Source organism: Coenobita brevimanus, chromosome 1 (assembly GCF_032717465.1).
Source record: "Coenobita brevimanus isolate Jiangsu-jjx chromosome 1, ASM3271746v2, whole genome shotgun sequence".
Taxonomy (NCBI): domain Eukaryota; kingdom Metazoa; phylum Arthropoda; class Malacostraca; order Decapoda; family Coenobitidae; genus Coenobita; species Coenobita brevimanus.
Genome location: NC_136954.1, coordinates 69,979,268 through 69,988,982, shown reverse-complemented (window position 1 = coordinate 69,988,982; position 9,715 = coordinate 69,979,268).

The window sequence follows — 9,715 nt, the reverse complement described above, 5'->3', positions numbered from 1 at the left end:
ACATATACAGTAATAACTGGGAAAACCTGTTTTGTGTTAGATATATCACTGGTAGGTGTGCGAAAAAACATTTTTGGCCATATCACTAAAACTGAGGGCACAAAGGATTGGAAATGGTTAGACTGTATCCCACTGTACATAACATAATTGTCAGTGAAGTAGAAAGGTCAGACATTGATTTTTCATTGTGGATTTCCATAATGATATAAAAAAAAAACACCTAACAGAAAGATCAAACAAGAGTATTTCTGTTCTTCCCTCATGCATTTTAACAGCAATGTCTGAAATTGGAGGTTTGCCTACACATTTGCAGTCCTGTGTAATGTACACTCGTATGGCTATTATTGACCCTTGAATCAACTTCTGTGTGAGTTTATTCATATTACAATACTTCCAGACATTTTTATTCAGCTTTAGAGGAGGGAGGGGATGGCTGTTAGAGAGGGGGTTTGGTTGATGCATTTACTGTATTTAATAGGTTGAAGGACAAATCTACATAATTTGCACTGACACAGGAAGCTTCTTCAACACAATAACCATGTAAGCTGAGGGTGAATTGTAATATAGATCAGCATAATATAATATCTGCACGGACACAGGAAGCTTCCTCAACAAAATAATCAATTAAGCTGAGGGGGAACTGTAGTGTACATTATATATATATATATATATATATATATATATATATATCCCTAATGGTAAGGGGAAGATGGAGCTTTAGGATGAGGTGAAGGGATAGGGTTGAGATAAGTGAGGGTGGTGTGAGCTGGAGAGTGGGCATTCTAATTGCAAAGGACAGGTGATATGGAGGCAATTTGGTCATGAGCATTCCCTCCGGGATTAAGGCATCTGGCCAGAGAATGATAGATGCAGTGACCCTTCCATATGCATGAGCCTAGTATGCACAGATTCTCAATGCATAATTTGTGGCCACCTATGTATGAAGTAAGTTATTCCAGGAATGAAGTGTGTGGGGAAAAATATGCGAACCATGTGGTTCTGTACTTATTTTTCCAATTTTCCACTCATTTAATGTTTTAAATGTCTGTTGTCTGTTTTATACCTGCTTTGACTCTATATTGTAAACTACGTCTTATGAAGCATGTCTGTATTACCGTACTTATTTCCTAATTATTTATTGCTCAAACACTTTAATGTCACAGTCTTATATCTGTTTACCCCTGTGTAGCAGACTATACCCTTAGGAAGCATATTTGTTAGTTTTTTTTTTGTTTTTTTTAATGGCAAGTTAGGGTCAGACTGGAGATTTGGTTAATACATTGTGTTTTTTATGACAGATTAAAGGAGCCCATATATGCAGCCTCCACATGCACAGATGCAGAGGTTAACACTTTACTTGCTTATATAAGAAGGAATCACTGCATGAGAAAGGTGGAGGGAGGGATGAGGTAAGGTGAAAGGATGGATAGGAAAGATAAGAGTGAGTGGTGTGAGATTGGAGGGTGAGTGGCCTGTCTTAGTTTGGCAGCGCTTTTTTTTTTTTTTTTTTTTTTTTTTTTTTTTTAACCAGGGCTCATTTTGCAGAATACAATAGTATGACTTGCCCTCCTTTACATTGCACTTCTTTGTGATAAAACTCAATACTACAGCTCTACACCGTGTCCATAGCAGTTATTCATACCTAGTGTCACCAAATTTGAGTTTTGATCTCATGTTTTAATTGGCAGAATATAATAGTACTGTGTTTCTCTGCATCCTTACCATTGCACTTTTTCAATTACTAGTAACATGGTGTTAATCTTTTGTTACAATTCAGCATTCAGGTTGTTCAACTGCCTGGTTTTACAAATGTCATGCACTTGCTTCCCCTTCCCCTGAAAGCAGGATGGTGAACTGCAGGTCACCTTAAGCCTGCAGTTCACCAGGTTCATGTTTCAGGTGAACCTAGGGCTACAACTACTATTACTACATCACCAGATTATGTTATTATATTTAGGAGAGAGTTTGCAAACAGAAGGGATTATAATTATATAACTCAGTGTCAGCCTTTCTGATCTGAATAAATTGTCTGGAGGTAGCATACCTAAACTAGTGTGTACAGTACCAGTAATTTATGAAACAATGAGGTGCTAGACAAGGATGCCTTTACTTGGTGGCACTAATATGACCAGCAGGCTCCACTGTGTAGTCATAAAAATATCCCTCATTTCCCTTCCTGTACCCCACCAGGAGGATGGGGAACTGCAGGAGAGTAACTTCATCCCAGGTTCACATTCACATGAACCTTGAGATGGAACAATTGCTACCTTGAAACAGTGCATTTTACATTTAGTGGATGAGAATATATGGCTGAATTTTTGTGCAGGAGGCTCTCAGATACCTTTCCTTAGTGATTTGTTGTGCATTATACACCTCAGTATTCTCCTACACCACTTGTATCATTTTAATACTGATATGTCTTGCATAAACATACAAGAGAATATTAATGTGTTGTATGCTGAAATAAACTGGTAAGGTAGAGTTTTCAGAAAGCCTTGTAGTAAGCTGATGTGAGAAGCCTTGTAGAAAGACCCAGTGACTTGGTGCTATTTATATAGTTAAAAACTCTTACCCCTTGCCAACTAGGATACTGTTTGTAGATGTTAAGATTGTTCTGTTAATAGTAGAAGTCTGATTATCCACACAGCTAATTTGTCGTATGGTTAGAGCATCCCAGTTGGAGTGACATGCTTCCATTGGCTTGAGCCCCTTACGATTGACAGAGGCTTTTCAGTCAAGTAATACCAGCAGAGGAAGTAGGCTGGTCATCTACCCTTGAATATGCTAGATTCTGGTTGTCGGGCTTTGGGCCGCTACACCTCTAAGGGGGTAATAGAGATTACCTTTTATTTACATGCTGTTTGAATATCATTGAAATATTGTAAGTGAAAATTGAGTTTGCAGTGACATAATGAAACTTCGTAAAGCAAAACACCTCTAGGTGAGAAATGTGTTGCCGGTAATGGATAAGTGGCAGTGTTGAAAGACCCAAAATTATTAATATGATATCCAAGTACACCTAGTGGTGTGGCTGGTATAACTCTCAGGTTGGAACATGCTATGGTTCAAGCCCTACAGGTGACCAGAGGCTTATCTATAATGGTAAGTGCTACCAGGGATGTACATCAGTTTCCTGCCCTTAAATGCCTCAGGACCCTATGCTTCTAAGAGGGCAGTAGGGATATGACAGTTACCATTATGTCAGAAACCTTGGCAACAGTTGTGTGGGACAGTACTTTCTCATCATATGCTGCTTTCTCTCTTTCTCATTATATATATATATATTTCTGTATATAGTTAAGTCTTAAAGAAAATTGCTTATTAAATGTCCCTTTCTACCTGTAAAGCTAATATACAAATATCACCAAGTTTACAGGACTTGTAGTTTGAAAATTTTGATATTTTGGAAAACCTCCTAGATATATAACTAGGACTTAAGGTACTTTGATAATTGGATTCCTACTAAACTGTACTGTATGTAGGCACGGTTATACTTAGCCAACTGTGTACCATTTTACTAAAAATGTCAAATTTTCCTAGTTTATGTGTACAGTATAAAAAATGTGAAAAAGTGGAGCAGTCAGTCATAACATATTGGTGCTAGACACAGTAAGCTCCTGTCGTAACTTACAGAGTGTTATATTTATTGTAGGTGCATATTTTCTCAGCCAAAACATGGTTAAAACATCCCAGTTCACGAGATGGTTTTGCCTAGCTTCGACCCCCAAGAGGTGACCGTGGGAAGTAGGCTGGTCATTACCCCTAAATGTACTGTAGTGAAACCTAACCTTAGACACGTAGACCTCAAAGGGGATATTGTATATTATTTATTGTTATTATTATTTTTTATTATTTTCTTTTTTTATGTATTGTTGCACATTATACTTCCTGCCACAGAATGGAGACATTCAGCCTTGCTGTGGCAGTTTAATGTTTTTAAAGATACTCCTCAACCGAAAATACTTCAGAAATATGCCTACCAGTGATGTCTATCTCAGATACCTGTCATGTGTAATTTGTGGAAAGTATAATGGTAGTAACTGTGCAATATATATAGGAAGAAAAAACTCATTCCATAAATAGAAACCAAGCTGTGGCTGTGTCCTGTGGCAGAGCAGCCAACCCAACTGTTTTGGTTTAGAGGCATGTGTTAGGATTGTAATGCTGTATGGTAGTGAGACCTGGGCAGTCAAGGAAGAGGATATTCATAGGCTCAAACGTACAGAAATGACAGTGGTTAGATGTGTAATGAGTCCTTGAATGTGAGGCCTTAGGGGAGGCTAGGTTTATAATTGAAGAGATGATAGGATGGGACTGGAGTGTATTGGTGCTGTGATGAGGCGAGGTAGATTGAGATGGTTTGGGTATGTGGAGAGGATGGAGGAAGACAGTTGGGTGCTGATGGTGAGAAGTGTGAACGTTAGGGGAAGGGGTTGCAAGAGGCAGACGAAGACCTGGGACGAGGTCATTCAACCTCGGGATAAGTGGCTGAATAAGGAGGCTGCTGAGATCAAGCAGCATGGAGAGTCGCTGTTAGGTGACCATGGCCAACAGATGCATGTTGGAGCCTTTATAAATGATATGAACGAAAGAAAAGATCAGCAGATTATTTTTGAAAGCATTTATTGTATCATCATCATGGCTTTTCTTTTTATAAATGGTATGAATGAAAGAAAATAACAGCAGATTATTTTTGAAAGCATTTATTTTATCATCATGACTTCTCTTTTTTCTCACTCACTTTCTCCACCTAACGAGGGACTGAGGCAGAATTCAGTGAAAGAGAAAGTGCAAAAGTGGGAGAACTGATCAGCTTGCCCAGTGAAATGGGCCACACATTCATTCACTCACTATTCAAGCCCTGGCAATCCTGGCAGTAGCAACAAAAAAAAAAGAGTGCACTGAAGAGGTCAGTGGAGATCATGTCTAACCTCCTGACCACAAGAAGTCTACCTAAAGCCAAACAAAATTTCGTGATGATATCAATATTTGGTGGTATCAGAATTATGGATTTAAAAAATCATTGTAACATAAATGGAGCAAAAATGTGTGAGTTGGATGTCATGGATATCAGATTTTAGATTAAAAAAAGATGTCATTGCAAGAAAAGCAGAGCCAAAATGTGTGAGTTGCCTGTCCTGTCACACTGCCTTGCCCATTGCCACAGTCAATGAAAATGTGTGAACATTTTAAAGAGATCTCATCCCAAAGGTGTGGACTGATGTGTTAGGTGAACCCAGAGGCACATCATGCCCCCCACACCTCCTCCACTCATCCTGGCTACACCCACACCTGCGCCTTTACTTAGCATTTTTACCTGGACTTGCTAGTTATTGTGTTTGCCTCGTGTTCACAGTACAACACTAGGGTCATCAGTACAGCTGTTATACAGTATTGTGTACTGTGAAGTGTCAGTCTGTGCAGTATAGTACAGTAACACCCCTTTACAGTGGGGGATGGTGGACTGCAGGAGGAGGGCAGCTTCAGCCTACAGCCCATTGGGTTCACATTCACATGAGCCTGGGGTTGCAATGACCACTGCTACTACTTTTTTGGAGAGTAAACAGTGGAGTGGCCAGCATTTTTGTAGTGTCAAACAGTGGTACATACTGTGTTTTGCTGGCCGCAGCTACAAACTGGATCCTTTATCTTTATGAGCTTCAGTACATATATCTAGTTATGCCTTTCAGTGACACATACCATATCCAAACTGTAACAGGTAATTGTGTAAAAAAAAACATTATATAGATTATAATTTATGATGAGTGAAGGAGAGACTAATGTAAGGTGTTATGTTGGGCCATTGTTTAGTTGGTGTCTACTACTTCAAAGCATCTCTTCCTCAGAAATATGTTTTGGATATTACACCTGTTTATCATCTAGTATGTTACTTCGGCAAATTGTGTTGATGAGACTTCCATTGGATTGGGCAAATTTGGGCCGTCTGGACATTGCTACTCTTCACCCTGCCCCAGAGAGGGAAAGGAGATCCGGATGATGATGATGACGATAAATTTATAGAATTATCTATACATTTCTCATCAACACAGTAAAAGAAAATGTTAGAGTATATTAACCTTAATAAATAACCAAGAAAGAGGTGCTACAATTGCTGATGCCACCTAGAATGTGGCCCATTCTGAGGTAAGGTTAAAGGGGTGTTGCTGATGCCACCTAGAATGTACCCCATTCTGAGGTAAGATAAAAGGGGTGTTAATGTGACTATGGGTCCCAGGATAAGTGGAGTGATGTGCTGTGTGATAGCCTTGTAGCTGATAGCTGTACTTATGTATTTATATTATATATAGATATATATGTCAAGTGATTATCCATAGATGAATATTTGACATTAAAATTTATGAATTTCTCCCATTCTTTATCATCCTGGAATATTGAATACAAGAGTAATAAAATGTTGGAGGATGTGTGTGTGTGTGTGTGTGTTTACCTTATTGTATTATACATGATTTGAGCTAAGCTCATGTTGTCCCATCTCTTTTCTACAAATATTTGGTATCCAATCTAAATTTAAGCACATGGATGTTTTCTGCTCACACCACCTCTCCCTGTAAATTATTCCAATTGTTCATAGTTCTGTTTGGAAAACTAAATTTCTTTACATCACTGAGGTATTGACTCTTCTTCAGCTTGAATTCTTGTTCTCTTGTTCTTCCATCCTCTCTCACAAAGAGGTTCTCTGTTCACACATTCTATTCTCCTTATTCCTCTAAACATTGCAATCAAAGCTCCCCTCTCTCTTCTCTTTCTCAGGGTTGGCAATTTCAGCTTTTTTAATCTCCTTATAAGACAACTCCCTCAAGCTTGGTGTAAATTTTGTGGCTGCCCTTTACATTCTTTCAAGTTTACTAGTCTGCCTTTTCAAGTGTGGTGACCATATCATGGCTGCATATTCCATGTTTGGTCTTATCTTGGTCACTATTAACTCTTAGCACATAGTTACACTAAGGTCCTTTTCTTTTTTTGCCTTCCTTATTACTGTATTTCATCTCATTATCACTGACTCCCATTTTGAATACATGACATTTATTAGTACTGAATTCCATTTTCCACGCTTGACTCTACTTGTAGGGTTTATCGTGTGTGTGTGTGTGTGTGTGTGTGTGTGTGTGTGTGTGTTCTTACCTAATTGTAAGGTTTTGTGTGTGTGTGTGTGTGTGTGTGTGTGTGTGTGTGTGTGTGTGTGAGATGTCCTGAACCTTTTCACTGTGACAATGAATTTGCATTGTGATCTTGCACCATACCGTTTTGTTCACTGATCTGTGTATTTAATATCAAGTTACACTGATACATCAAATATTGTACTGTATACAGTAACATGACAGTGATATCCAGAACACACACTTTAGATTTAAAATTGATGATACTACATAATAAACTGGTTTTGTTTAGTTCAGAACATTTCGTCATTAAGTTGCAGAGGGAAGAACAGGTACAGTGATCTTTAGCTACCACACACAGTACAGTACTAGCATTGTGGCATCTGCACATTTGAGGAGTTGAGTGAGTGAGTAAATGAAATCTAAGTGCCACATAGCAAAAAATCATATGGCCCTACGTCCCCCTGGGGAAGGGGGGAAAGAATACTTCCCCAGTATCCCTGCTTGTCGTAAGAGGCGACTAAAAGGGGCCTTTTGTCTCCAGTCTCTCTCACCTTACTGTCCTCTTCATCTCTTCTGTCAACAGTCTCTTTTTGCTGTATCGTTATTTCTTCCGGCCTTGTTTTCCCCTCTACTCCTATCAGGTTGGACATTCAGTTTCAGGGTATGGATAGTTTAAGGACCTCTCATTGATGCTGAACCTTCCTCCCTTCCTAGAAGGGCCAATCCTGACATTATCAACACCAACCCTGTCAATGCCAAGCCTCCTCCCTTAATGGGTCAAGCCTTTCAAGCAACTGACCTATCCGGCCACTTCATTGTCAAGCCACTTTAATGAACTGCTTCATTGCCAACCTAGTTCATTGTCAAGTCACATCTTCACCAAGCCTTTTAAACACCAAAACCACTTCAATGGCAAGATCATTTAAACTCCAAGACCATTTCAGTGCCAAGACCACTTCAATACCAACACAGTGCTAGGACCAGTTCAGTGCCAAGACCACTTCAGCACAAAAACCACATGAGCACCAAGACCACTTCAGCACAAAAACCACATGAGCATCAAGACCACTTCAGCACCAGTACCACCTCTGCATCAAAACCACTTCAATGCCAAGACCACTTCTACACCAAGACCACTTCAATACCAAGACTGCTTCAATACCAAGACTTCATCTATGCCAAGATCACTTCTATGATGAGACCTCTTCATCACCAAGACCACTTCAGTACCAAGACCATTTCTATGCCAAGACCACTTCAACACCAAGACCACTTTTAATGCTCCACCTCTACATCTTTGCTGTTTCTGTTCCATTGCTAGTAATATCTCCCTGCATTGAATATGTGCCATATGGTCTTTGATACCTGGTGCTAGGAATCCATTTTCAATTCAATATGGCACTATGTTATGAAGTTATAGTAAGGAGTAGGGAGGCCACAGCAAAGGATAATTAGAAACTAAAGATGAGGTTTTAGAGTAGGAGGAAGATGTGGATTGTTTGTAGAAATGACATAACACAATCTGTAGAAAAGTACTGGAGTTTCCTGAAAATATCTCTGGAATGTGTACGATGGTGCGAAGGCTGCAGTGCGTGTGGATGGTGTACTAAGTGAATTTTTCTCTTTGAAAGTTGGTTTGAAACAGGGATGTGTCATGTCTCCATGGTTGTTCAATCTGTACATGGATGGGATAATAAAAGAGGTACAAGGTAGGGTAGTGGATGTTGGAGTGGCCCTGGTGAGAGAGGATAGTGTTTGGAAACTCCCTGTACTGTTGTTTGCAGATGATACTGTGTTGTTGAGTGAAGACGAAGGGGAGCTGCAAGGCTTGGTGGATGAGTTTGAGAGAGTGTAAGAAACGGAATCTAAAGGTGAATGTAGGGAAGAGTAAAGTGATGGTCTTTGAGAGGTGAAGTTAGTGAATGTACAGCGAGGTTGGATGGTGAGGAATTGGAAAATGTGAGTACATTTAAGTACTTGGGTAGTGTGATGAGTAAGGATGGAGGTTTGGAGGGTGAAGTGTGATGAGTAAGGATGGAGGTTTGGAGGGTGAAGTGCTTGAAAGGGTACAGCAGGGAAGAAAGGTTGCTGGTTCTTTGAAAGCAGTGATAAGAAACAGGGAAGTGAGCATGGAAGTGAAAAAGTTACTACATGACAGTATTGTGATACCAACTCTAACGTACGGAAGTGAAGCTTGGACGTTGTTGGAAGGACACAAGAGTGAGAGCAGTGGAAATGAGTTATTTAAGAGGAGCCTGTGGAGTCACATGGAGAGACAGGCTGACGAATGAGGATATAAAAGAGCGTTGTGGTGTTGATGTGGATGTGATAGGAAGCGTTATGAGGAACACACTGATGTGGTTTGGCCATGTGGAGAGGATGGAGGGTGAAAGACTGATGAAGAGAGTGTATGTGAGTGAGGTGAAGGGGGGAAGAGGGAGGGGGAGGCCGAGGATGAGATGGAGGGATGGGGTGGAGAAGTATATGAGAGAGGGGAGTGTGAGTTGGGAGCAGGGCAGTGAAGTGGCAGGGGACAGGGCGACTTGGAGGCGATTTGTTTGTGGCCACCCCAAACGGGATTGAGGCGTCTGGCA